The following is a 27276-nucleotide window of genomic DNA, read 5'->3' as shown; positions in this document are numbered from 1 at the left end:
AAGGTAAAATGTCTGATCTGCTAGTTAAACTTTCTCAAATGTAAGAATTTACTGTTTTTCTTTCTTAATTATAGTAAATTAAACGCTTTGGGCTTTGAGACTGTTGGTCAGACGCAACCAGTATTAGTAGGTCACCTTGGGCTGTTTCATGAATTTCTGTAACATATTATGGAAAATAAATATAGAAACATAATTAAACCAAGAAAATCATTGGTGGATTAAAAAATTAATAATAATGACCATACCCTACTGCCAAGATGATATAACCTGAGCTTTACATGCTAAATTAAGCCTTTCACCATTCCAGTACTGTGAGCTTTCTACCATTTTTAATTTGGAATTAACTGCATTACTTGATCAGCATTTTCATAAACCTTACTAGGGCAGTAAGAATTTGATATTATTGTACATATTTTTACATCTAACCTTGATATGGTCGTAATCCAGTGTTTTCAGACAGTGTAGTTTTGGCAGTTAAATGAAATCTACCAGACCACGACTGGCTATGTGGAAGTCAAAATGTCAATAAGTCCTTATGCAGGCTCAACAAAAACCCATTTTCACTACTGTGTTGCCTCAAGTGATCAAAGCAAACAGCCTTTTGTATCGAATTCTACAGCAAAGGCGAGAGCCCTGCTGTTGAAGTAATACTTTGTAATGGTATTAGGAGGGCTATAAAAGTGTCAGAGCCCTTTAACCAGGCAATCAGAGAGTGAGCCATGGTCTGTTGCTTTTGCAGACATCAATCACCAAGTAATGTATATGAAGTCTCAAAAAACTGCCGGCCATTTGACATGATGTGGTTGATCTACTTTACTTGGCATTATTCAACAGTAATATTTAAATGTATTTTTGCTACAAATGAGCATGAATCTCCCTACAAAGCAAGTGATTCAGACAAAAAAAGACAAACATACAATGCTGAAACTTTGTGTCATACAATTTCCTTGCATTTACTTTGCCTACTGTCCTTTGATGAAATGACATAGTTAAGGAAAGTTTTACTTTGCATGTAAAACATTGCTTGTCCTTTTTCTTCCAACAGTTTGGATATGAAATGATAAAAAACACATTAAAACACACAAACATTAATTTAAGTACACCTAGTTGTGTCTCTAGGGAAACTTAGAAATGAACGATGCAACAATATTCAAACTGGGCGATATGGCCTATAAGTGGCCTAATATCGCAATATCTTTACACTATCATGATGCACAATATATATCGTGATATTTTAAAAGCTCCCCTAAAGCACTTCATAAATGTGCAATATAACCCTTTGATGCATTAAGAGATGCACCCCTCTTGCAGCTGCGTTGTATGATCTAGAGACTTGGCATCTCACCTATTTTTCATTATTTTTCCCAGCAGGGGAAAGGGATGTCATATTCACATGATACCAGCAACATTATATACAACTGACACTTTCATGATAGTTCCATAGTCTGAACTTTATCTGAATTTCACACACATATGCAAAAAATATAAATATTATATTCTTTAACCATTTTAGCAACTGCATGGAGAGACAGAGGAGGTCATGTATTATATGGTCATAGCAGAAACCCAACGCTGGTTATAATTATATTATGTCAATAATTTAATAGGTGAAGGACAGAATTCTACCAGTGCTCTCTCTCACCCTCACTCTGTCTCTGTCTCTCTCTTGCTCTGTGTGTGTGAGTCTTTCTCTGAACGAGGGTAAACAATAGTCAAGGCAAACTCAATGTAGATAGAGCTGGCAGTAGGAGCAACATGGCCACTGCGCACTCGCAAGACAGGCAGTGTGTTCTGAACTGAATCTGAGCACACACACACCTCACCTATGTCAGGCAAGCAGCCAGGAGAGATTTCTGGATGGGCAGGGGAGTGTGTCTGTGAAAGAGACAGACAAAGGGGAGAGCAAGAGCAGTGACACGCCAAAGCGAATTTCAAGAGGAGATCTCAAAACAAGTAGCCTATGTGACAATTTATGGCCTACTCGATGTTCACGAAATAGTCATTTACTACATCCCAAGTGGTACAAGCCGAGATACATACATTTGATATACTGCACCACCCCTACTACATGGACAAAACATTTGCATAAGTATTATGTAAAGGTAGCCTTTTTTAAAACATTTTTGTGAGGAAACTAGGGGAAAGAAAGGGGAATGACATCTAAAAATCAAACCAACAATGTTCCTTAATGTGGACTGTCCAAAATAAATAAATACATAGATGGACATTTCAATTCTCATTGTTGGGGATTCAATTTTTTTCCTGAACATTCCAAAACAATTCTATTAATTATCATTAATAAAATCATTTTAATTTCAATAGTAGCTGGGGTGGCAAATGTTTGTCTTTTGGTCATTTTAGATTGAAATATCTCAAACAGAATTGAATGGATTGGCATGAAATTCTTCATCGGCCCCACACGAGGACTCCTACCAACTTTACTGAGTCTGCCTTTACTTTTTGTAGCGCCATGAGGTTGAAATTTGCGGTTCTAAGTGAAATATCTTCACAACTACTGGATGGACTGCCATGGAATTTGCTACAAATGTTCATGGTCCCTATGGGATAAATTAAAATGACTCTGATGACAGCCTGACTTTTCTTCTGATGTATTAATTTTCAAATGGTAGCATTCTAACACACTAAACTAAGATGGTAAAAACCAACATCTTAGTATTGTCTTTGTGAGAATGTTAGTGTGCTGTTGAGAGCATTTAGTTCAAAGTACCATTGTGGCAAACTCCCTCGCAGATCTGCTACCATGGCTGTAGACTCTTAGTCTTGTTAATGAACAAGGCAACATGTGACCAGTTTATGGGGCAAAGGAGATGCTAGACTTCTGAATAGAAGTGCTTTACCACTCTGTGGTGGTAAGTCTACCTCCAGTTGTACAAAGGATTTGTGTGCTTCCTGCTCTTCTAACTCTGTTCAGTGCACCTTCCTTCCATTGTCTCCCCTGAGCTTGCAAGGGCAGGGTGGGCAGTTTCAGAGAAGTTACAGTAGACAAACCACTTCTTGAAAATTTCAGACCATGCAAAACATTTATTTCTCTATTTAGAAAAAAAAGTGTTGCACATATTGAAAAATTGTCAAACTACTTCAAAACTTGAAATTTTAGCTACACTATGTCACTCTCCAACAGTATATTTCCAAACATCACCACTTCTAACTGACCGATGATCAACCATTAACACAAATATCTAAACAGCCAATCATATGGCAGCAACTCAATAGACGTGGTCAAGACAACCTGCTGAAGTTCAAACCGAGCATCAGAAAGGGGAAGAAAGGTGATTCAAGTGATTTTAAACATGACATGGTCGTTGGTGCCAGATGGGCTGAGTGTTTCAGAAACTGCTGATCTACTGGGATTTTCCCGCACAACCATCTCTAGTGTTTACAGAGAATGGTCAGACAACGGTTCAGACTGGTGGTGGTGGTGTAAAGGTGTGGGGGATATTTTCTTGGCACACTTTGGGCCCCTTAGTACCAACTGAGCATCATTTAAACGCCACAGCCTACCTGAGTATTGTTGTTGACCATGTCCATCCCTTTATGACCCTATGTACCCATCATGTCAATATGGACCAAGATCTCTGAGGAATGTTTCCAGAACCTTGTTGAATCTATGCCACAAAGAGTTAAGGCAGTGCTGAAAGCAAAAGGGGGTCCAATCCGGTACTAGCAAGGTATACCTAATAAAGTGGTCATTGAGTGTATATATTTTATATATAAGCTAAAGAGGTTATATGTTGGATATTTGACAAGGTCTCTTGCAGTGAGGTGAAATGCAATAAAGACCACTGAGGAATTGTCCGATGGTCCCTGTGAGCTGCTTTTTTATCAGCTTTGTTAATTTCTGCTTCCTCTGTTGCTTTTGAAATATTACTTACTCATGTGTTATATCTATTGAATTTTCCTGAAACTTGTACCTGAGGTGCACCAAATAAAATAATCAAATAATGGAAAAATTGTTTTTGTCAGGCTCATCATTTTTGTTGCATCTCAAATGTTATGAAAGTGGTTCTGATCATCTAACAAATCCACAGTGGAGGATGAACAAGTGAACAAGAAGGCACACATAGACAGAATCTGCAATACAGCACTGGCTTGGTCATCAAGAGCTTTACACACAAAAACTGCAAAATCCATTTCAGATTATCTGACACACGTTGTATGAGGTACATATCAATGGTCAGTGTATTAACTGCAGTAGGTCTGGGTTAATGCACTGCCAATTTGGACTATCAAGAGTATTGGCAGAGAAGCTGAGCAATCTACTGCTGTGGGTGGGGACAGAAGAAAAAAAAACATATTTTAGTAACTTTAAAAAAGCCTACCTAGTAGAAAAATATGTTTAAATGTACACTACCTTTTGAATTTTCTCTGCTTTGTCTTCACCGTCAAACATCCCTTTATGACTCAAACAATTGATCTGTGGCATAATACAGTGCACAGCATAAGTGCACTAATGCATAGGTACATGGAAGTTCAGCAGCTGAGAAAATATAATGCCAGAGGAAAAAGCTGTTTGACAGCAAAATATTCCAAATATACTGTACACTTAAACTGATATGTGTTTTTAGGTGGCTAAAATACATTTCTCATGCTGTCCCCATCCTCAGCAGTTCAGCATCCATGCTGGTACTCCTGACTGTTTCTCCAAACTGGTAGCACGCTGACCCACACCTTCAAATACAGGGAACAGTATATGTAGTTACTGAAAAAGCTCTCTCTTTTAAGTTTTAATTAGGAATCTAGCAGCAGAATTTGAAAGTTGTAGCCTCTTAACAGACCTAAAAGCTTTCTATCTGACATAAGAAGAAAAAAATACTGTTTTGGTTACTCCTTTCATGTGTGATGTAAAGTTTAAATAGCAGTCTGTGTGTCATCAGTGTAGCCTTGAACCTCACTGGCATCAGTATTAAGTCTCAAATCAACTATTTCCTAGTATCTCATTTATGAAAGGAAGCTTTGATATAGGCTTTTAAGTACTAGGGATATCTCACTGTCCAGGTTAGTTTCAGGAAAGGCAGGAAAAGGGTAAAAAAAAAAATCCATTCTAAAAAGGTATTAACTTATATATTTTTGGAATATTATCCAAAGCAATGATAGTATCATATTTAAATAAGACAACATCTACAGCGATCCTTGTGGCTGTGTGAGAACATACTTAGGTACAGCAATGGTTTGAGCTAAATGCTAATGTCAGGATACTTGAGAAGAAGTAGTTAAGTGATCACCAAAGTGATTACAGTACATGGGAGACATAAATGTCTGTAAAATAAATTCAGAGAAAATAGTTTCACTCACAAATGGGCCACTTATCAGTGGCACTAGATAAAAAGTCAGGGGATCACCAAAGTCATTAGGATACATCACCTGGAAACCATGGATATCTGCACTATATTTCATGGCAACTTGCCACCCGCTGGTGGCTCTAGAGGAGATCACTAAAGTCAGTGGTATGCGTGAATGCCTGTTCAAGATTTAACAGCAATCCATTGGATTGTTGAGATATTTCAGTCTGGACCAAAGTGGTAAACCAACCAACTGGTTGACTGGCAGGAGAAACCAGCATTACCATCTCTATAGCCACACCACTTACATGGCTTAAAATTTAGAGGACCAGCTCAAGACCACATCTGAGTATTTTACTCTGGGTTAAATTCTTACAGAATACTGATGCAGAAATCCAGGTGAAATCTTGTCAGTTTTCTGCCTTTGAGAAACTGTCCTGTTAAAAACAACCCCCACAGATCATGTGCAAGCAGCGTTTTATTGTTAAGCGACCTCTACTGCTTTAAGTAATTATTACAGTAGCAAAGTAGGAAGTTAGGTGATGTTGTATATAGAGCAGGGGTATTCAATTAAGATTCAAATAGGTCCAGTTAGACAAAACTTTATCAAGCAAAGATCAGGAACATTGGTCTGGGAAGGGGATGGGGAACTGAGCTTATCACTATAGCTATGGCCGATAACCTAACCTGTATGGCATCAACCGGCAACAGTCTCCCATATGCATGTGCAGCAAGGAACATGGGTTTGTTTTGTGTCAGCCAAAACATGGTGGAAGGCACAGACAGTGCTCCTCTGGAGATTTTACAGCCTTCCAATACCCTTTTTAGCAGGTATAAGCATGTTTGTTTTTTGGGTTTTGTTTTTTTTTTTAAAGCCGATCAACTCCCTTTACCCAGCCAGACGAGTTTGCCCTTCTGTTTGGAGCAATGTCATCACATGCACTCAGAGCACACTGGCTGAAACTGGCTGGCTAAAATGAATCTTTATGTCTCATCCAAAGACAATCTCCTCTGTGTGAGCCGCTTCAGTTGGTAATTGTGTATTTTTGAAACTTGTATCAGGGCTGCAGCTCCCTCTTTCATCCCCAAGCGCAGTATATCTGCGTTATTTCTGGTTTAATAGCACCATGTTGGACATTTGGTATTCCCTTATTTACACAGTGGGCCTGCAGCAGGCAAACCCAGTACTGCTACTGGTCCCTTATCCTCATCTGTGACATATGTTGGCAATGTTATTATTTTAAAGTTTAAATGCAAACATTTACTGGGTGAAATTATTTCAGTTTGTGCGTTATTAGTTTTAAAACATTTTCAGGATATTTTAACAATACCACAATAATACTAATAACCTTGATAATTTTTATTCTTGATAATATACATAATAACTAAAAATTTAAATAAAATTATATGTCCCTTTATTAATTATATGTTCTTTTCCCATTTCAAGAAAAATAAGGGCTGCAATAACTACATAACAGACAGCTTTTAAAAAATATTCACCTTAAAATAAAGTGCTTAATTTTGAATAAATTATGAATAAATAATTCAATAACACTCAGTCAAAATCTAATAGGGTTAGAGGACCAGGGCGGGATAGGAAGGCATCTCAGTCCTGATGCGAACAGCGATCCACCTTGGTAATCTCTGACTAATTGACAAAGTCAGCATTAGGATGGTTGGGGTGAATGGGTAGGTCGACAAAAAACAGGACAGGACACTGTTGTTCATTTTTCAGGTGAAACGATTAGTTAGGGTTGTTTCTTTAATCAATCACTGTTCTACAACCTAAACCACGTGTTTATTATTGTAACCATGACAACAGAGGTCCTCTAAAATTAAGGACGTATTTATTTTAACCCAAACCACACTTTCACTAAACCTAACCACGTTGTTTTTGTGCCTAAACCTAACCAACCCGTGACCATTCCATTATGTTAACTGCACATCTATTACTGTAACCATGACAAACAAAGGTCTGGTATGCCACTGCCATTACACGCAACACATTTATCATTGTACACATGCCACCGCAGGGGCACTACACATCAGAAAATCACTACCTCTACCTGGCTCTGGAGAGTACCACACCTGCACACCATCACCTCATCAGCCACAGTACAAATACTCCGGTCTTTTCTCCACTCATCACCAGATTGTTCCACAACCACAGCTTGCTACAGCTCTCTGCCTACTTTTTGTCTCGTGAGTATTTAAGAGTTTTTTCTCTTTGTGAATTGTTGCTTATGCCTTATTTTCCTGTGTGTCCCAGGACTCCACAGGCAGAAACCCTCCTCCACCCAAGCCAATGCCTGCTTCATCCTCAACTCCCTCTCAAGTTCCTCCATCAGCTCCTCCGTGCCATAAGCTTTCCATCCTCCATTACTCCCCTGTTTTCATTGTCATCAGACCTCAGTTGCTACTCAACCCTGCTGAGGCTCCCAGTGCACCAGTTCCAGCCCCCCTCCCCCATTTCAAGTGTCTCTCTTTCTCTTACTCAGTTTCCATTAAATCAAGTTACAAACATGCTTCTGGTTTCTTAGTGTCTGCTTTTGGGTCTCTTCTCTGCTTTAACAGTAAAACATGACAGAGAAGGAAGCTTCTTAAAAATGTTAACTGAGATGGCATTTATTTATGACTGGGAGAAGACGGTTCCATAGGGTGGGGGCTACAACTGCAAAGTCACGGATTCCTTTGGTTTTAAGCGTAGATCTCCGGACAGCGAGACAGTGCTGGCCAGTAGACCTCAGTGATCTCATCGTGGTCAGTGGACACAGTAACTCCAAAGTATAAGATGGGGCAAGCCTGTGTAATGCTTTAAAGGTAATTAAAATAATTTTAAAATCTGATATCTGATATTTGACCTACACTGTGTATTTCTTAGCAGTCTGGAAGCTGCATTTTGGACCATTGGGAGCCGATACACATAAGAGTGATTTACGGTAGTGAATAATGAATTGCAGTAATGTAGATGAGAGAAGACAAATACATGGATATTTTTCTGAAAGGATAGTATAGACTTAATTGTAGCAATGTTTCTCAACTGGAGAAAACAGGATTGGACCAATTTATTTATGTGACATTCAAAATTCATGTGTTGGCCAAAGGAAACGCCTAGGTTTCTTTTAGGTTTGTTTAACGTGGACTGCTAGAGGACCAATACATTTACTGAGGTAATCGGAACTGAAAGAAAAATATAACTGCACACTGTCTGCATAGCAATAATAGGAAATGAATTTAAAACAACTAATTAAGAGGCCAAGAGGGAGCATGCACAGGGAGAAAAGAAGAGGACCCAGGATTGAGCCTTGGGATACACCGCAGGTCAGCCGAGCAGGAGAAGGCACAAAATGAGCAATGATCACAGAAAAACTCCTGTCTGACAAGTAGGAGGCAACCCAGACAAGGGCAATCCCTGTTACACGCACCCAGTGCTGAAGTCTACTGAGCAGAAGAGACTAGTCACCAGTATCAACGGCTGTGCTTAGGTCAAAAAGAAACAGAACATAGCATTCTCCAGCATCAGTACACATTAAAATATCATTAGAAACCCTGAGCAGAGTAGTTTCAGTACTGTGCCTCACACGACAATTAGACTGGAACTTATCACAGATTTCATTGCTGTCAAGGACCTGAACAAGTTGTTTGCATACTACTTTAAAGTGGAAGCTTGTCAGTGAGGGTCAGAGGTTGGGGCGGCATTTAACAGCCAGTCAGTAGTGAGCAATACAGAAGATACTGCACTTCATCTTAGAGGAATGGGCTCATTTTCAGCAAACGTTCAGCCTTGTCAGAAGTAGGGATGTAATGATAGCAGAATTTGGTAGTACGTTCCAATACCATTGAAATTCCTTGAATCCATACCACAGTAAAACACAGAAAGCAACATCGACTCCTGCCCACACAGTGTGCTAAAGCACACTGTAGCCTGCTAATATTGTGAGCAACTAGCTCATGTTATGAGCTGTTGCTACATTGGCCTACACAAGCTAACATTAGCCATTGTGAACGTTGTGTGTACAACTGTAGAACAGATGTAAGCTCTCATAATTCACGAACAATAACGGTAACATTTCAGGACATGAACATTTTGATGACATGTTGTTAATATAAAGTTAACAACTGAAACTCACTCACCCGAATTCTGTGTACAGATCCGGAAGCCGGTTTTTGAACTGCATAGATAAGCTTAAGATGTTTCCTCCTGTGGCACAATTTGCATACTGGGTTTTGGCTGTCTAGAACTTGTCCCTGATCATCTGAGTCAAATACAAAATATCTCCATACACCAGTCATGGTGCATTTTTTTTTCCCCAAAAGTCACCATGGAGCTCTTGCTGCATCTGCTGCTGTCATTCTCATTCATCATGTCGTTGTTATTGCTTACTGTGCCGCCTTCTACTTCTCTGCAAGTTTGATGTCAGACTAGGACACTTGTACTGTTATAATACTGCTCTTGTCTGTCCTGGGGGGGAAAAAAAAAAAAAAAAAAAATCACATCTCTAGTACCTACAACATCTACTATACCGACAGTGCTGCTGAAAAATAAGTACTGTTACATTTTCAGAATTTTGGCATCGACTTAGTACCAAAGTATCGGTTCTTGTGACATCCCTTGTTAGAAGTGGGTTTTTTAAAATAAATTAAGAGCCAAGCCACTATATGGTAATTTTGCGTTTCCCAACCCTTTCCTGTGCGGTGTTTCAGCACGGACCAGTTTTTTGTTTAAGGGTGTTTATCTGTTTTATGTATCGAGCAAACCCTGCAGACTAGATTTAGAGAAAAAGACATGTTTGGAAAATTGTTGAAATTTGTTCTTGCAGAGAGTTAGATGAGAAGACAGTATCACTCACATCTGTAATATATAGCTGATACTTCTAAACGGTTAGTTTAGATAGATTTATAGATCTACTTCTGCATTGTGATGTCTGCAATATTTCGTTGGCCAGTGACAAATTGAAGTTTCACAATCCTGATCAGAAACAGGGATATAGACATATTTCTATCACTCACTTGCACATCACGTCAATGATATCATGTCGTCATGTGGTTCAGAGCAGGCATTCTTTCTCATTTGTGCAGGCTTCTGCTGCTGAGAAGCTCTCCTCTCTCAGAGGTCGTGGGAGATGTAGAAGGGGCAAGGGGGTTAGTTTGACTACAGGTCTATAAAATAGTGCACTTCCATTTCTGTACAGTATCAGTATTAACCATGCAATTGCTTGGCAGATTTGATATAATGATGTAAATGATGACTTTGCATCAAGGAATGCATGAAAGGTCAGACTATAGATAGCAATTTGATGCAATTTAAAATGTGTGTCTTGTTTGAAGTGTGCAATGGTGTAATAATTAGATTCTCTTGTCAGATGAAGGATTTGCACAATTTAGTAGCTTTAGTCCTTTTATTGGTTTACACTGCAACCCGTTGCAGGTCCCAACCACTAAACCAGCTGCTATAACAAAAACACAAAAAATGATTGTATGGACTTTGGATCAGCCAATCTCACTCATACATGACCAGTATTGGTGGCAAAAACAAAAACAAAAAAAAAAGATCAGGGCATCCCTAATACATACATTAAAAGTATTAGACTGGAAGCACCCCCACACTGTTAAGCTAAGTGCAGCAACAGACAGGTGTAAGCTGTACACACAATTACAAACAAACACACCACAGATCATCATATCACCATATGGGCCAGTACTGCCATCCAATTAAACACATCTATCGACCGAAGCAAGACTAAATTATATAGAAACCAATCAAGATGTGACAGGTTTTCCCCACACAGCCAGGTTCTTTGATCCACAAACACACACACAGCAAGACACCTATAAATGCACATAAGAAGACTCAACCTAGCTGCTGTGAAAAGCATAAATCAACAAGATTGATTTCAATGGTCTGACTGGTTTACAGAACAAATAAACAGATATACAGATATAAAGATGGAGAGAAATAGATATAGATTGATTGACTGATTAAACTTCCCATTTTAAGCCTAACATGCTAAATGTACATAGGCTGGCTTTGCAATTTCTACACTGAAGTTATAAAAATGCCAGCTTTCTCACAGTTTTGAGAAATGATGCAGTTATGTGGTGGACAATTCTGAATACATTTTTAAAACAGTAATGATTCTGTTTTAATGTAGTTTAGATCCAAAATGTCCTTAATTTAATCTCCATTTTATGGTGTTTTACTGTCTCACAAAAAGACAAATAAATAATAACTTGGAAATGATTTGCTAAGACAACAAATGGATATAATATATTCTGAACCAGTTTCACAGGAAATGATTATATGATGGGCAGTAAAAGGTTAAGTTTGGGATACATAAAAATATATTTTACTTATTCAGATAAATCTGAGCTTTTGAAACTAACACAAACACATGTCCTTTGGTCACACTCAGATTATGCTTTTGTTTTTGTTTCTTTGTCCATCATTGGTCCTGATTTTAAATGAACTGAGCGGGAGGTGGTGCAAACCAAATATTTCAGCTTTTGAGCACACAGTGCGTTGCTAGATGCTTTTACCTTAGGTTCTGTATGGTTGAATGTGTAGTGCAGAGCAGTAGAACTTCTCTTTTCCTGCAGTGAGTAAGCAAATGATGAGAGATGGACTTGGAAAAATCTTAGTAGCATAATGTTTGACTGACACATACATTAAGTATAACATGGTGTATGTGTTTTAAATGTTTTAAATTGGGTGTAACAAAAACTATTATACAAAGCTTAGGCTCCTGTTTTTGGCTATATTATGAGTATTTATGGATATTTCATGAGCCATAGCTTTTCACTGTTTTTTCATCACATCGTAACTCAAAAATAAAGGTCTTCTTTACTAGACCTTTTACAATCAATAAAGTGTTTTTTTAATCATGTTTAAAAGTCACTTACTGTCAGTTTTTGTATAAAGAACTCAAGCTATAAATTTAGGAATGAAATTTACTCCAATCTCTTGTTTTAACTTTCGGTAGGGGGTTGTCTGTTTATTTATGATTGGATTTGGCACAGGTCCTTAAGTCATCTAAAACTGCAAAAGCAGTGATTCAGAATCACTTTCTGTGGTGCATCACTCTTGACTGCCATTGCTGCTCCTCTGGAGAGTTAACCACTAACGGTCATTTGACAAGGTCTTTAATTCCCTTCATCTAAGCAGTTTTCCCTTGACTTTGGTGGGTTTTCCATGTCTGCACAAGCACACACCCATGTCTGGAGCCTTAATGCGTCCCTGTGAATAATTACACAAGTGTATGCATATACCATTGTCATAAAACCCTTGCAAAAGTAAAAAAAGTATCATTTTTAATCACCCCACAGAAACCTTCATTTTGTAGCAAAGAAAAGTGGAGTATAGAGAGGCTTGGTGGACATATTTGGTCATGTGGGTGGAGTTCAGACTGCAAAACAGAAAAGGATCTATCTTTTCTAGTCCACCTCTCACCAAATGGAGGAAATGTGCCCCTGGACAACATGGCTCCACCAAGATTTTTCCTGCCCTCAACATTTTTTTTTCATATTAATTGTTTGGTAATGTTTCCTGTCTCTTTTTAACACCTGTGAAGAAGTTCAACCCCATGTTCCATTACGGCAAAGGCTGATATTACGTAATCAGACTTCATATGTTTCCAGTTACATATGCTGATGTCACTGTTTTTCACTTCTGCCATCCAACTCTGCCTCCACCACCACTACTAACAATCTCAGAGCAACATGGAAGCCATTATGTAGCCTCTAATTAAATAGCCAGAGAGGCCTTTGTCACCATTTATTTTTGGCTGGAGATCGAATGGGTCAATGTGTATATATTGCACGATGCATATAAGTTTCCACCAAAACTCTAAGCACATTTGAAATGAGTCATTAACTTCTGTGGGAAGAGTAGAGCATTGGAGGATCCCATGAATGAAAATATAACTCAAAGCTAACGTTTGAAATTTTATTAGTCGTTCTGTCAGTTCTGATAAATTTAATTGATTAGAGAGCTCAAACAAATATTTACCTCTCAGTAGCTGTAGGCGTTTTGTGTGTGTATTACAGATTCTGCTTGTCTTAATCATTTTTCCTCATGTCAGGCTTTGCTTAGGTACTGACATCTGGGCATTTATAGTGCTGGAAAGTAATGGCTGCTGGCTGGGGTTTAGCATACTTCAAGCCATACCTTAGAGGGCTAAGCAGGGGTTTGTTCAAACGGACAGATATTCCAGCTCTAATTTAAGCTAAATCCTGAGAGAAGCCAAAAGTTCCCCAGTTTGGACTGAGCTGGCTGAGGCGATAATAGTACATTTATTGTGCATAGATAATTTGTTTTAACAGATTTGTTTGAACACATTTATTTCACTATCAAAATGTAGCAGAAATGTGCAATATCCTTGTACTCAGCAAAAGAGGATGTGTGTATCAGCATGTATAAATACAAACTGGTGTACTCCACTCTTTCTGAGATGTGTGTCAGAAAGAGTGGCATATAACATATGACATATAATATACACTATACCTCCTTTTAATAATACCTATTTAAACTAATGAATACTAGGACAATGTCTGAGAATTGCTGATTTAACACATTTACCAGATTTGATGTATTGACATTAATTATGTTTTAAGTTGTACCTAATATTTCGGTAAAATACTTGAAATATGAGTCCCAAATATTTTACTCTGCTCAAACACACAAACACACACCTACTCATGTACATTTGGGAGTCGGAGGGACAAAACAATGAATGTGCAAAATCAACACCTCTCTGACACAGCTAAAACTATACTAATACTAAAGTTAGACAACAGCAGCTTTTGCACGGGTGTTGCTTGTATTGTGTTCAGTTTCTGTACTTCATCCCACTGAGGAAATAAATGCTAAATGTTGAATATAACCTTAGACAAGACCATAATTGTATCAAAGATGTAGTTTACTTTATGTTCACTGTTTGTTGTGCAAGTATAAAATCGATCTTAATGGAATGAAAAGTCGCACACAGCCTCTCTACTGTTTTCCTCACTCTAGTAGTGTCAATCATTGTGCCATCCCCACAAGTGCATAATATAACAATAAATATATTTATGGCAAGACGTAACATTTGACTGTAAATATGTCTTGCCAACACACAAATAAATGGTAATGCCAGTTGAGCACCATATGCAACTAATTATGAACTCTTTTTTGTGTGTTTTAACAAGAAAGTGAGGGAGGCGAGGAGAGATAAAAAAGAAGACAAGACAGTTAATCTTCTGGCATAATTTTAGCAGCACTTGCAATGTCTTACTCATGCATTCATACGCAAAAGAAAAGAAGTAGTAAAAAACCAGAATGAAGAACACTGTAACCCCACATTTACGTTACACTGCTATTAAACATTGTAGCGTGCCAGAAAGATGTTGCAGCAAACCAAAGCTAACCAACATAAATTATTTTATATGCTGATACTGTTTCAGATTTACCCTGACAACATTCTGAGTCTCTTCACCTCAACAAGAACACTTTGTTCTTGTGTTTAATCACTGGTACTGGCGCAGGGACTGCTGTGGTTATGAAATGCAGCCAAACATTTCAGGGAATGTGCCAGTAATGAATTAAGGCTTAGCACTCTGGCTCTATTTTACATGTTTGCTTCTATGGCAATCTGACTCCTATGTGCAACACATACCCGGTCAAACATTAATGATATTACAAACTAAATTCTGAGACTTCTTTGGTGGCTGATTAAGTTGTCCTTGGTCTTAAGACACAAAAGACTTGAGGGTGAGCAATAAATCAATGCAGACCTCGTTTCCCCCAGGCTATTCAGCCACTTGGGGTGTAAAACGCTCAAAGGCAATGAGCACATGAAAGTCTGGAGCTGCGGACAGATTCTGCCCAGCAATTATCCTGTCTGCGTGCCTCCTAAACACTGCATACCAGATATGGGCCTCTTCAGCAACAGTCCCAGTTATGGAGACACAGATGCTAATGACACCATATTTTCAGAGCTGCAGAGACACAGGGCCTCTGGCCATCACTTCTAAAACACATGCCACACAGCCTGCACCACCCACACCACACAGACCTGTTATTGATGACCACTGACAGCTCTCCTCTTCACTCGACTCAGAGTGACCGCCATAGGCAACAAAGCAGTAAATACAACTTGCCAAGGTAACGCAACTTACTCATAACTGCTTATCAGTTACCTACACTTATCTTGTTAGGGAGGATAGATATCCTATAAAGATGTGTTCACATAGTGACACATTTTCTCTTGGTAGAGTTGTTTGACTTTGTTTCCTTTTTTGGCTGCTGCCCAGTAAGAAGCAGACTGACAAGCACCTGTCACATGGATTGATGTGTCCAGCTGGTGAGCAAGAGGTGGGCTAAGAGACACAGGAGCAGGAGCAGTGCACATTAAATCTGATGGCCAAGATGAGAGGGGTGTGGTTGAGGCCCTAGCAGAAGGTTTGAGGCTGATAGGAAGATGAGGTAAGATGGAGGGAGGGATGGAGGGAAAGAGGGAGGGAGGGATGGATCATTGAGGGAGAAGGTGACAGGAAGTGCCTCTACCTTGGATATTTTCAAGGTGACTCAGTATGACAGAACATTCCCAAGGGTTTACTACAGCAAGCAGGGATAGACAGAGAGGGATAGCGAGACAGAGAGAGAGCGAGAGTGAGAGAGAGCGAGAGAGAGAGAGAGAGAGAGGAGAGAGAGAGAGAGAGAGAGAGAGAGAGAGAGAGAGAATTTCAAGGTGCAAAAGCTCTTTGCAGATGTCCAAATACGCAGTAAATCACTCTGAGGACCTGAGGGTGCTCAAATGCTTTTTGACTGAATCTGTCTCCCAGCCCAGCGGCTCCAGAATGACTAAAACATTAACAGGAGTCTTCAGGGTAGCGGCAGCAGCACACCCATCCCCCACTAGTGCCTGCACAATCCCAGGACTGTGCAAACATAAGGCCAAACCAAAATGGCCTCCATTCAGATGTTTGAAACCAAGAGCATGCTCAACTGGAAGATAGGCTTGTACACAAACTATCTATTTAGCCGTGTGTCCCCATTCCCATGAGTCATAAAGTTGCCCCTGGCATTTGAGTAGAGAGGTCTGTGTGTCGAGTTACAGGTGTTCTTTTTAACATGGTCGCTCAGAAAAAAAAAAAAAAAAAGGTTTATGACTTTTCTTCTATGGAGGGCTAAGGAAACAGAAGTGACACTGGGTTTAAAAAAGTTTAAACCTAGGATGTAATCACCTTTATAGCACAATAACAAAAAGGCCTACACAGCATGCTATGCAACCATACTTCTGCAATCAGCATGCTTCTCTACAAACACCAACCGAGCAAGAGCAGCAAACCTTTAATCAAACCGACAGTCAAAGTGCTGAGAGGGAGGAAAGAAATTACTTGTGAATGAAAACAAACAGTAATATTCAACTTTATTGTGTTCTATTATAAACACATAAAGAAGCATTATAATGAATATAAATAATAAAAAATGTAAGCCGCTTCCAAAACTTCATCAGCCTGGAATCATTACTTGATTTTACTTCTGTTGAATGACAATTAAGAAAAAAACAAAACCATTCTGTGAATGTTCGGTAAGAGTTTAGTGCTGCACCATTATTCAAATGTGCAATAACATTAATGTATCTATTTCTTATTGCTCATAAATGAGGCGAGTAGTGAAATAGATAGTAGTGAAATGAACAAAATTCTTTCAATAGTTTTATGGGTACAAAATTACAACTCCACATTTTGAATTCATTGAACTGTAACTGGCAAGCTTACTGAATAAATGTTCTTTTCATGTCTGCTGTTTAAACTTTTTGAATGCTTTACCATTAATGTGTTATAGTCTTAACATCACTTTTTTTCCCTCAGACATTGCCCCATAGATAATATTATCTTCACTCCATTCCTCATTTTGCCTCCTTTGACCTCCAAATGAAAATGACTGACATGATTTAATGCTAATGAAGAGAACATTAATAGGGGATATAATCCAGTGAGTGCTTATAATTACAGCAGTGCTTCTCAGAAATATATCCACAACCAAAAATCATTCAAATACAGTTAGTAGTTCTAAACAATTATTCATCTAGTATTACATATATATGCTTAAATTGCAATTTGCTCTAAATGTTCCCTGAAACAAAGACAGAAACAGTACCATTGCCACAAAGCGTGGGAAAAGGAGATGTGCAGAGGCAGGACTGGCTGTGGCTTTCTGCTGCCTTGATGTGTGTGCTCGACTGCCCCCTGTCAATAAATAGCTGTCACTGCACTAACATTTCATCAGAAAGGAAAACCACTCCCTATCATAGAACACCCCAGAAAAAATGTCCTATATAGAATATATTCATATATATTATCGTAATATCCACCCAGTCATTTATGTCATCTGCAGTGCTTGGGGTTAATGTCAATGAGAGGCATTGAAACTGTCTGAGGATCTAGTACGGAGGTAAGGAAGCAAACCATTTCAAACACCAGAGGTTTATAACTTCTTCAAAATCTTTGAACACATTAGTCAAAAGAATAAGCTTCTGAATACAAACATAATATTCAGAGCTTTGGAAAGATGGATATTCTTAAGCAAAGATAAGGTATTTGAAGCCTATATTTAAAATATGACAGATTAAAATAACCAACCTAGACAAATGAAAATGAGACAATTAATGACAAATTTCCTGGTCTGACCTTGTGCATAAAAACATTAAGTTAATCAACCTCCATCCAACTGAGGTCAGAGCCTTTCCTTTACGCTCAGATTTTCTGGCAATGTTTAAAAGCCAAACATTATAAATGCTCACCAGTTTTTGGCCGTTATAAAGATTACATATACATAGTGCACTGTTTCAATCTGAGCCAGGAACCTGTGGGTACCAACTGTGCATTGGGGGGGGGGGGGGGGGGGGGGGCATGCTCACGACTTAAGCCTGAAAGCAGCAAAACAACTAGATACCAATAGGTAACATTTTACATTTTAAAAAAAAATCCCAGTCAAATGATCAATAAATAAAGAGCAAAGTAAGGAAGGAAGGAGAACACAATGGACTAAATGTATAACACCACCTAAAATGCATGAGAGGACAACAATGCTCACAAAGTTAATATCTAGTTGTTTTTAAATATTAATTGCACTCATGGTAGAAAAGCTTAAACCCAGTTGGACAGTATATCTTTGTGACAGTCCATTTTACATAAAGCCTGCATGTTCACTGGTACACTAGCTGTAATGCAGTAAAACTACCCTCTGTCACAAACACATGCTGTGTGACTGAACTGCAGAGTAGCCCACCAAAACTGATGATGTGGGAATGGATACTGCATTACAGTACCTCAGTCTAACTAAAGGTGGCAGCACAGCCCCTGACACAAGATTTCACCAAGTGTGATCACCGCAAGAGAACATCTTTAATGTCTCAACATAAACCACCAGGACCACAGAACCACCTGGTAGGTGATCAGTAACTTTATGAATGAAGGCAGTGTTGTGGTAGTCCTGCATAAACATTATACCTTCATAAACTCATCACAACTAGAACTAATAGCTCTATACAGCCAATCAATAGTCTACCATATCCTTGTCACCATCTTAAGTGAGAAAATACAGCATTGGCACTTTTCACGCCTTGAGCAGTGCTTTGTTCTCAGTAACACCTTCCCCTGATAAATGGACACAGGATAGAATATACAAGAGGGGCCACTGCAGATGAACATGCATCACTGCATTCATTTCGCAGTGCTTAAAGTCTGCTCAGTCCAGAATGACATCACTCAACCAAGACCACTGGAGCAGAACCAGAGCCTGTAAGGCTATTCAAATTAATTAACAAATGACCTTAGATTAAAGGGGGAGTCACAGATCAGACAATGAAGGCATTTATCAATTAAATAGGCCAGCCTAATCTCACATGATGCCTTTCTATAATTTCTCTGTGCTACAAGCTCATCCTCGCTGACGCATATAAGACACACACTGTATTATACACAAGTTAATATAAAAACAGCTGTAGGGTACAGAATAATTTACTTTCGTCTCACAGCTGTTTCAATGAAAACCCAAGTTGTATTAAAATGCCTTTGGATAGAAAAGCATCACTGTTTGTTTTTTCTATTCAGAGAGGAAAATTCCACAATAAAGAAGCAACCAGGAATCCTGTCACAGTGCTGTCTGATAAAGTGTGAAATAAGCTGCAGCCCAGATAGTATTTTCTTTTATTTCAAGAATAGACTATATCCGAACCATCTCAGAGAGACAAGTCAATCTCAGGGTTCACTAATACAGTCCCATGGACAGGGGATAAATCCCTAGTAGGCAACAAAAACCAGATCAATAAAGAAAGCATGTAAACAAACCACAGTGGAGATGAAGTTGAGATGGATGGAGAGTGGGATAGTGAGGGTGACCAGCAGTGTTTCAAATAAAGCACATGGGCAGAAACTGAAAGAAAGAATAAAAGGGCAGAAAGCCAGGGGAACTGTCGGGGTGAAGAGCAGTGGGAGTGCAAATAAGGAGTGGGAGATGCACAGCCATGAAGGAGAGAAAGGAACAGAAAATGAGGGAGAGAGCGCGTCAGGGAGATGGGGGAAGCGAGAAATTGAGGGAGAGAGAAAAACGGTAGTGTAGAAGTGATTTATGCTAGTTGTATAATTTTCTACAATGCTGCTCCCCCCCTCTTCCCTACGGCTCTCCTTTCCTCCTCCATATACCACCCTCCCACCAGGGTGTGCTCCTCCTCACTGTCACACCAAGGAACAGTCCCTGGCCACACCAGCCAGTGATTAAGATTCTGCCGTGATGCGACTGCAGCACTTCGCAAATGGAAGACTGGACATAATTTCCCTAAAATGCTGTTTTTTATCACCTATTTCCCCTTCATCAGCTTGCCGCACACGATTGATAGCTGATGGCACCTCTGACAACTTAACGTTTTTATGGCTAGATTTATGGGCTATCTGCTCCTCTCCTTTTACAGCTCAAACTCTGTAAAAATGCTTATTTCTCAGATAAGGAGAGGGAGGGTGTGTGTCTATGTGTATGGAATGGTATCACACCCCGCTAAATGTATGTATGAGAGCAGGGCCCACCTCACTGCATTGCAGTCCAGATCTGTGCTAGGCTTCCAGTGCTTTATGGCTACTCTGAGAGTGAAATTACCTCTGCATAGCACCACGGATTAAATAATACTTCTCACATAGCATACCACCCAACTCTCTTGCCACCCTTGTCTTTCTAGGAAAAATAAACACTTGACCACAAGCAAGTTGTATGTGTGTAAACAATATATTTATTCATACAGAGACTTTTCTCTCCCAGACATAGACCTATCAAGGCATCATTTGATTATTCTTTTCTTTCAGGCACGAAGCAAAATAGAGTCAAAAGGGCTCAACAATAAATCATCCTCACTATTTACCACAAGAAGCTCTGAAAGCCATTTGTCTTTTTTCCTTTATATTACATGCCACGTTAGCATGTATGTGCATGCTGATTGATTATGTGAAGAAGTGGAAAAGATATAGCATGAGAGTGAATTGTCACTCTCAGGTTAAAACAAGTTTAGCTAATTGCAGTGACGTTAGATGCTCTTTCATGGCAGTGAACACCTGTGCGCAAACTGCCTTGTTGAGTATTTGTGTGTGTGTGTGTGTGTGTGTGTGTATATATATATATATATGTGTCTGCACATGTTGATGCAACTGAGAGGTTTTCAGTGTACTGGGGGCCTGCTGGACTTACTAGGCTGTGGTGGAAGTGTGGCCACTGCAGGTTTCCCTCCCTCCCTCCCTGGTCAGATTTACAGCCAGTACAGGCTCCCAGTTAGCCTTCTCTTCTCTACTGATGAGCCTGGCAGATCCCAGACAGATGCCCTGGGGGACTGGAGTGTGACAGGGAATGGGGGAGGGGAGCAAAGCGAGGGAGAGATGAGGAGAGAGAGAGATGTGAAGAGAAGGGAGGAGAGAGAAGGAAAGAGAACCAGTCTGATGAGATCAGTGATTCATAGACACCCAGGAGGACACACCCTGGAATGGGGTAATACCACACATGTTTTAACTAGGCTGGCCCATAATTCATTAGGGTTACCAAGGCTGCAAGGAGCACCTTAGGAGAGAGGCCCCAGAAATCATCTCTGCATGTTGTTAGATGCAGGTCATATAGAGAGGGAGTTTAATATTCAAGGCTACAGTGTGCTCACCCTCAGTGGAGAGTACCAATCTGTTGAGAGGAGAAAAACAGCACATTTGATGTCTGCATATTTCCACATAAAGTCACAGGTTGTTCTGAATTTTCCACACCCCTTTTTTTCTTGGTACTGTGTCTGCATCTGAGGGTGTCAGTGGAAATTTTATGACATGAAATATGTAACTGCAAGAAGTGCAGCGCCAATGTGCTCAAATACAGCCATCTTCCCAGTGCAGTGCTAACCTCTTCCAGAATACAGATTTGTACCTTATGCTTCTTTACGGGAGATAAATATAGTAGTCACAGTGTACTATATGAATAAGCAGGCTTGTCCTCTCTAGCAATAAAAAGAGGATTACACACTATCATCTTTGTTTATAAAGGTCTTCTAATAAAGCTGCCTTCAATAACATCTCTTCACAAATTTAAAAGCTACCAGACCAAATCTCAGGAATAATAGATAATCCACAGATAAATGCTGAATTTAGAACAACTACCTTAAAATAATATTCTGCCCATTAATGGAATAAATTAGGCATACAAAAGAATTTAAAAACATCTCATTCCACTGTGGGATTTTAAACTTTTAATTTGGGACATTCTTAAAAATGTCTGAGATTGCTTCTATTGCAGTAATTATGTGTCTTCTCTCTTTGCTTATTTCTTTTTATAAACGCAGGTCTTTCTTGCTAAAGAAATGTTGATCTCAAAGAGAATAATCGATTAAATCATGAGTCAAACTTTGTAGTTCCTCCCCTAAGACACTGCACTTCCACACTGTGTCTAAGACCCTACACCTCCACAACATACACTGGAAGCCCTTTCCCATGAGGCCCAAAACAGCCTTCAGCTCAGCCTTAATTGCTCTGATTATTCCCAGTAAGTGCTGTTGCTTTCTCTTTCTTGAGTTTTATAGGGGTGCAATGAACAGGTATGATTTGATTGTGGCTTTGGAAAGCAGATACAGCTCATGTTGTTTCAATTAAATATGGAGGATTTCTGTAGTACGCTTTGGTTGACTGAGTCAGATACCTTATTACCATTTTCTGAAAGCACGGCAGAATTATGCACAGGAGACCAGAGGTTGATGATAGTGAACAAGGCCATTAGACCCTTACTCAGCACCTGGGAGGTCCTGTATGACTATACCACACTGAGGTTTATCATCACCTTGTTTCCTAACACAGCACAGACCTGTTGACATCATACTGTGAAATTCCGGACATATGTTAAGTTTTGAAACTACCAGGTAACAACATGACCTTAGTCCAGTAAAAAAAACTCTTCATCATCTAAATACAATTTAATAGAAGCCTATTAATCACATAATGTAAAACATGGTCCCTTCTAAAAGGCCACAAACTGAGTTATCCATTGAAAAATGGTCTCTTTCTGATTAAGCAATCACATTGCAAGCATAGGCTGCCCAGATTTCATAAATCACTTCAAACATACATGGCATTTGATTAGAACCCATTAGCAATGAGCAACAGTGTGTGTATGATGTGCATGTGGGGAGGCATGTGCATGTGTCTCATCTCACATTTTCCATGGTCTGCTCTTTAGGATGTTCCTCATTAGTGTGAATATTAATGTGACCAGAAAGGGGGGAGGAGGGGAAGAAAAATGTAAAAGGAATTTGGAAGAGCTTTTTAAAGGGGCCATTTCATCAGAATCGTTATTTTTTTGCGGTTCTCTGAAGGCTCGTAACCGGCGGTCTATGAAGAGAGACATGCCGCAGTGGGGCTTAATTTAAAACCTGAAAGGTCACTGCACTAAGAAAGGTCCTCAGCTCAGCCAAAAATATAAAATGAAGAGGAGAAAAAGAAAGCAGTGGGGGAGGAGGAGTGGGCCAAGAAATAGAGCAGAATGAAAGGAGATCAGAGGATGCCGATTGGGAAGGGGGGACCCGTGCGGGAGGAAACACATTCAAGTAATTTGGAAAGACAGTGTTATGGAAGGGAGTACAAAAATGGAAAAACACTGAGGAAAGAAGAAAACTAAGAGAGGATAATGACATGAGTTGCAATTGAGCTGGAGCAGACGTAGCATTAAAACAGATGCAAGAGGTTTTTTGTTTGTTTTAATGGTGTTTTTGCAAGTAATTTGTTATAATGGCCTACAATTTCAGGGAAAAACACTGCGTCCATACCCAGTGAAGGATTGCCAATCTGTCCAACAATCTGTGTTGGCAGAAACACAGCCCTCCCCAAGCCTTTGCTGAATTTGGGCTCCCCGTGCTTGATACTGGACCAGAGCGCCAATGGTCAGAGACACTGCATTTCTCCCGAGATCAGTCTGTCTGTAAGTGATAATGACACTTGATTTGGCTGAGAAATGCATGTCATGAGTTGGACTTGGCCTTGTTAACAACAGTTTGGCAATAAGGTTGCCCTCCCCCAACTCTACCTTACATTCCACAAACTAACATCCCAGCCTTCAATCACTTGTTTATCTATCAGCTCACTTTAATTGTCCACTGGGTTTTTGACTGCACCACATTACATAAAAGTACGCAGGAGCCTCATGGCGGCAGCACGACAGCCACTGATGTAAAGCCTCACGCTTTGTACAGATAAGACGGGTTCAATTTTAATGTTTCTAGCACACCGAGACGCACCAGGCTCACTTGTAAAACAGAATGCCCCATTCGCTTGTAAACGCAGCAGCCCAAGAGGAGGAAAGAGATGGGGGTTGGGCAGGATGAGGCTGAATTAAAAGGAGGAGAGAATTCCACTTGCCCAGTTCCTGCAATCCATTCAGTAGATCAATTTCTTCTCTCAAATTCCCAATCCATTCCCCATCTCTTTTAAAAACTAATACCCAATTCCAATCACAACTGCAGTAAAGCATATCTTGTAAAAGGTCATCGTGTGACCTCTGAGTTCTCTAAATTGGATGCTGGTTGGCCCACTTTCCTTTGAAATACTGCACAGCCTGATATAAAAACTGCCCTGTACGCAATCACATCACCAGTGGGACCTGCATCCATCCCATCAGTAGGTGTTCATTTTGATGTGAGGTGTCACAGCACAGAGAGTTTAACAAGATACTGGTTGCCTGTGTTGAGGGAAACAGGAACATGAGCTCAAACATAAACTAGAGCATGGGGCCCAGGAAAAATTTTGGGATAGGTGTATCTGTGTGTCCATGTGTGCTTGCCATAGGCAGCATGACGGCATATAACTGAGCATCTCTCCTGCAGCCGGCCAAGGGAACTGATCAGATGGACGATCAAACACTAATCATTCCCTCACGGCCCATACCGAGTAAAGCTGTCATTAATTTTGCGGAATTACATCAAATCTGAGACATTCTTTATGTGGCCCACGGCCTGTAGACAGTTATACGACAGGGACTGCTGCGCTAAGCAGATGGGGCAGCTTGGCCGTGCATACTAAATACTACCGTCCCCCATTTCTCCATCTCCGCCCTCCCAACACTCTGCCCTCCTTCCAGGCACTCTACTCGCACTCCTGCTCCCTCTTTCTTTGTTTTCTACCCTTCTAATGCCTTTCCTTCACTATATGGTCCCAGGCCTCACTCATTACATCACTAACCCCACAGTCAAGAGCAATATTTAACTCAAAAATGCTCATACTGGTTTAAATAATACCTTGATAGAAAATAAACTGCATTAACTTGTAAGAGCTCTATTCTGACACAAGGCACATCACACATTAATTTAGTATGATGAGGAAATAAATTGTTTACTGACGTAAATCTTTATGTTTGTCTCTTGCATGTTGACAACTCTAACAGTTTACTTGCCTACACACAACAGAAGGTCATAATCCCATTTGAGGTTTCCTTGGCAACTGATTACTGCTGAAGGCAAGCTGCAATTTATGGCTAGTGACACATACCTGCCATTCCCTTTGAATGAGACATGTGGTAAGCTATATTCAGACAGACCACCTCAGGTAATAAAACTGCAGTAGCACTCAAGGGCTATACCATTTTCTTATATTGAGAGGAATTCCAAGCCAGGCTGCTAGAAATCAGCAGACGACAGGGATTAAATTTGTGTGGAATAGTTCTACAACCCATAAATAAACAGCATGCTGAGGCTTTTGTGCCAGAGCAGTGTTAGTGTTTAGTGTTTTAGTCATATTGGTTTTTTTTACCTATTGCTTAAAAGTGTTGATATTTGTGCAGTTTACACTTCCCACATCAAAAAGTGTAAAGTCAGATGGTTTGTGTGTGTGTGTGTGTGTGTGTGTGTATGCGTGTTTGTGTGTGTAGTTGTTGGGGGTTGGGGGGTTATGACAGACAGAGGACCCATAACAGCAGGCAGCTAGGTCAAGATCAAGCAGTTTCATGGACAATCCACTTTCAGTCTAGTCTCTATTAGGGTGAAGCCTCACATTCCTACTGCACAGCCATCTTCTAACTTCACACAACAGTGACGCTTCAAAGTCAAGGCTATCTAGAAGCCGTCATAATGTTTTCTGAAATAACAGAGCCACAAAACACCAACCAATTAGCAAAACCAGTAGGAAAAAAAGAGTATAGGGTTAATCCATAAAACGTTATTTTGATATTCATGCATATCTGGATTTTTATACTGGTCAATTGAAATCATGATAAAAACAAAGCAGAACAAGTAACCCATTTTGAATCTACTACAGCAGCGATAAAATCAAATTTAGAACTTGAACCTTTTTTCCATCTTTATTTCCTAATAGCCTAGCCTAAAACACACACGTAAATAGTGTCTACTGAATAAGTTGTGATCATTGCAGTACAACCTATTTAATTATCCCACTGCATAGAGAGCCACTACTTCCACCACCACTTTGCTCACACAAGCTCAGCACACTATTAATCCACTTAAACACAATTTATAGGGTCTCAACATCGACTGTCCGTTGGCATAAAATTACATGAAGCGTCCTTATAGTGTCTTCAACAGACTAAATTAGCCAAACTGGACTTACTAATTGAGGAGGAGTAAAGTACTGTGTGACTGGATTGACTCATCATTGAGCAGAGATAAATAAGCAGGCTATAGGCAGTACAACAACATCAATAAATGTAATAATATAGGATGAGCATTATCTAAAATACAGTTGCTGATGCATGATAAAATTAAATATTAACTTTCATTTCCACCTCTATGATCTGGGTTTTTGCATTTTTGTGGCTGTGGGCAACCAACTGCCTTGTGCTGAGTGGCTTGCAAAGATTTTTTATTTGTTTATTCCCTTAAATCATCATTTATAATCCTGTTTTAAATCTAAAATCAATTCAGATCAAGTCCCCTTTTAATTACAAAGTCAGTTGCTAACTTGACAATTAATTGTCTAACCATAACCCTGTATACTTTATTTAATCGCTCACAATTAGGCATATTGATCCAAAACAAACAAACAATTTTTAAAACTACTGTATCCACCTTCACAACTTCACAGTGATGTTTTCCTTACCCTGACGCAGCAAGTCATATACATATACTGCTACATTATGTAAATAGACTCAGATTACTTCACAAGGCCATGGAACAGTTTCAGGAAGCTAAAGAGCATGCACTGTGTGTTTTAGAGGTTTTAGGGACATGGTCTGCATGTAACAACCTGAATGCAAAGCATTGGGTTTACAAGATGGTATACTGCCATCTGCTGTCTGGCGCCATAACATCATCATGTTGGTTTATTTGTACCCCACGTTAGAAAGCACAGTAAGATCACTAAGATAAAAGAACTAATATAAAAGATAACATAACTCAGTAAAACCTGCTTAACTGGGACATCAATTCAACTGATTAGAAACAAATAAAATAAAGAACTGTAAAAGTATACACGTTTTGTGCAGGTT

At 39.5% G+C, this 27276-nt stretch overlaps 1 protein-coding gene across 11 annotated transcripts in view; it reads right to left on the bottom strand.

Annotated features, from left to right (window-relative positions):
* Positions 1 to 27276, bottom strand: part of hoxc11a (homeobox C11a) — a 78469-nt gene that overhangs the window by 46932 nt on the left and 4261 nt on the right. For 2 of the 11 annotated variants that reach the window (XR_011690839.1, XR_011690846.1), the window contains exon 3: positions 21016 to 21154. The exons of 6 other annotated variants lie outside the window; for them this stretch is intronic. The gene's annotated coding sequence lies outside the window, so the exon portion shown is untranslated. Of the gene's footprint in view, positions 1 to 1823; positions 1876 to 9434; positions 9765 to 11837; positions 11892 to 21015; positions 21155 to 27276 lie in introns of those variants that run through there. 3 more of the 11 variants (XR_011690843.1, XR_011690844.1, XR_011690847.1) reach the window with 3 other exon arrangements.

This window comes from Trachinotus anak, unplaced genomic scaffold, assembly GCF_046630095.1.
Source record: "Trachinotus anak isolate AG129_WGS33_773 ecotype Australia unplaced genomic scaffold, CSIRO_AGI_Tana_v1 ptg000004l, whole genome shotgun sequence".
Classification (NCBI taxonomy): domain Eukaryota; kingdom Metazoa; phylum Chordata; class Actinopteri; order Carangiformes; family Carangidae; genus Trachinotus; species Trachinotus anak.
This window is presented reverse-complemented; position numbering and strand designations above follow the sequence as displayed.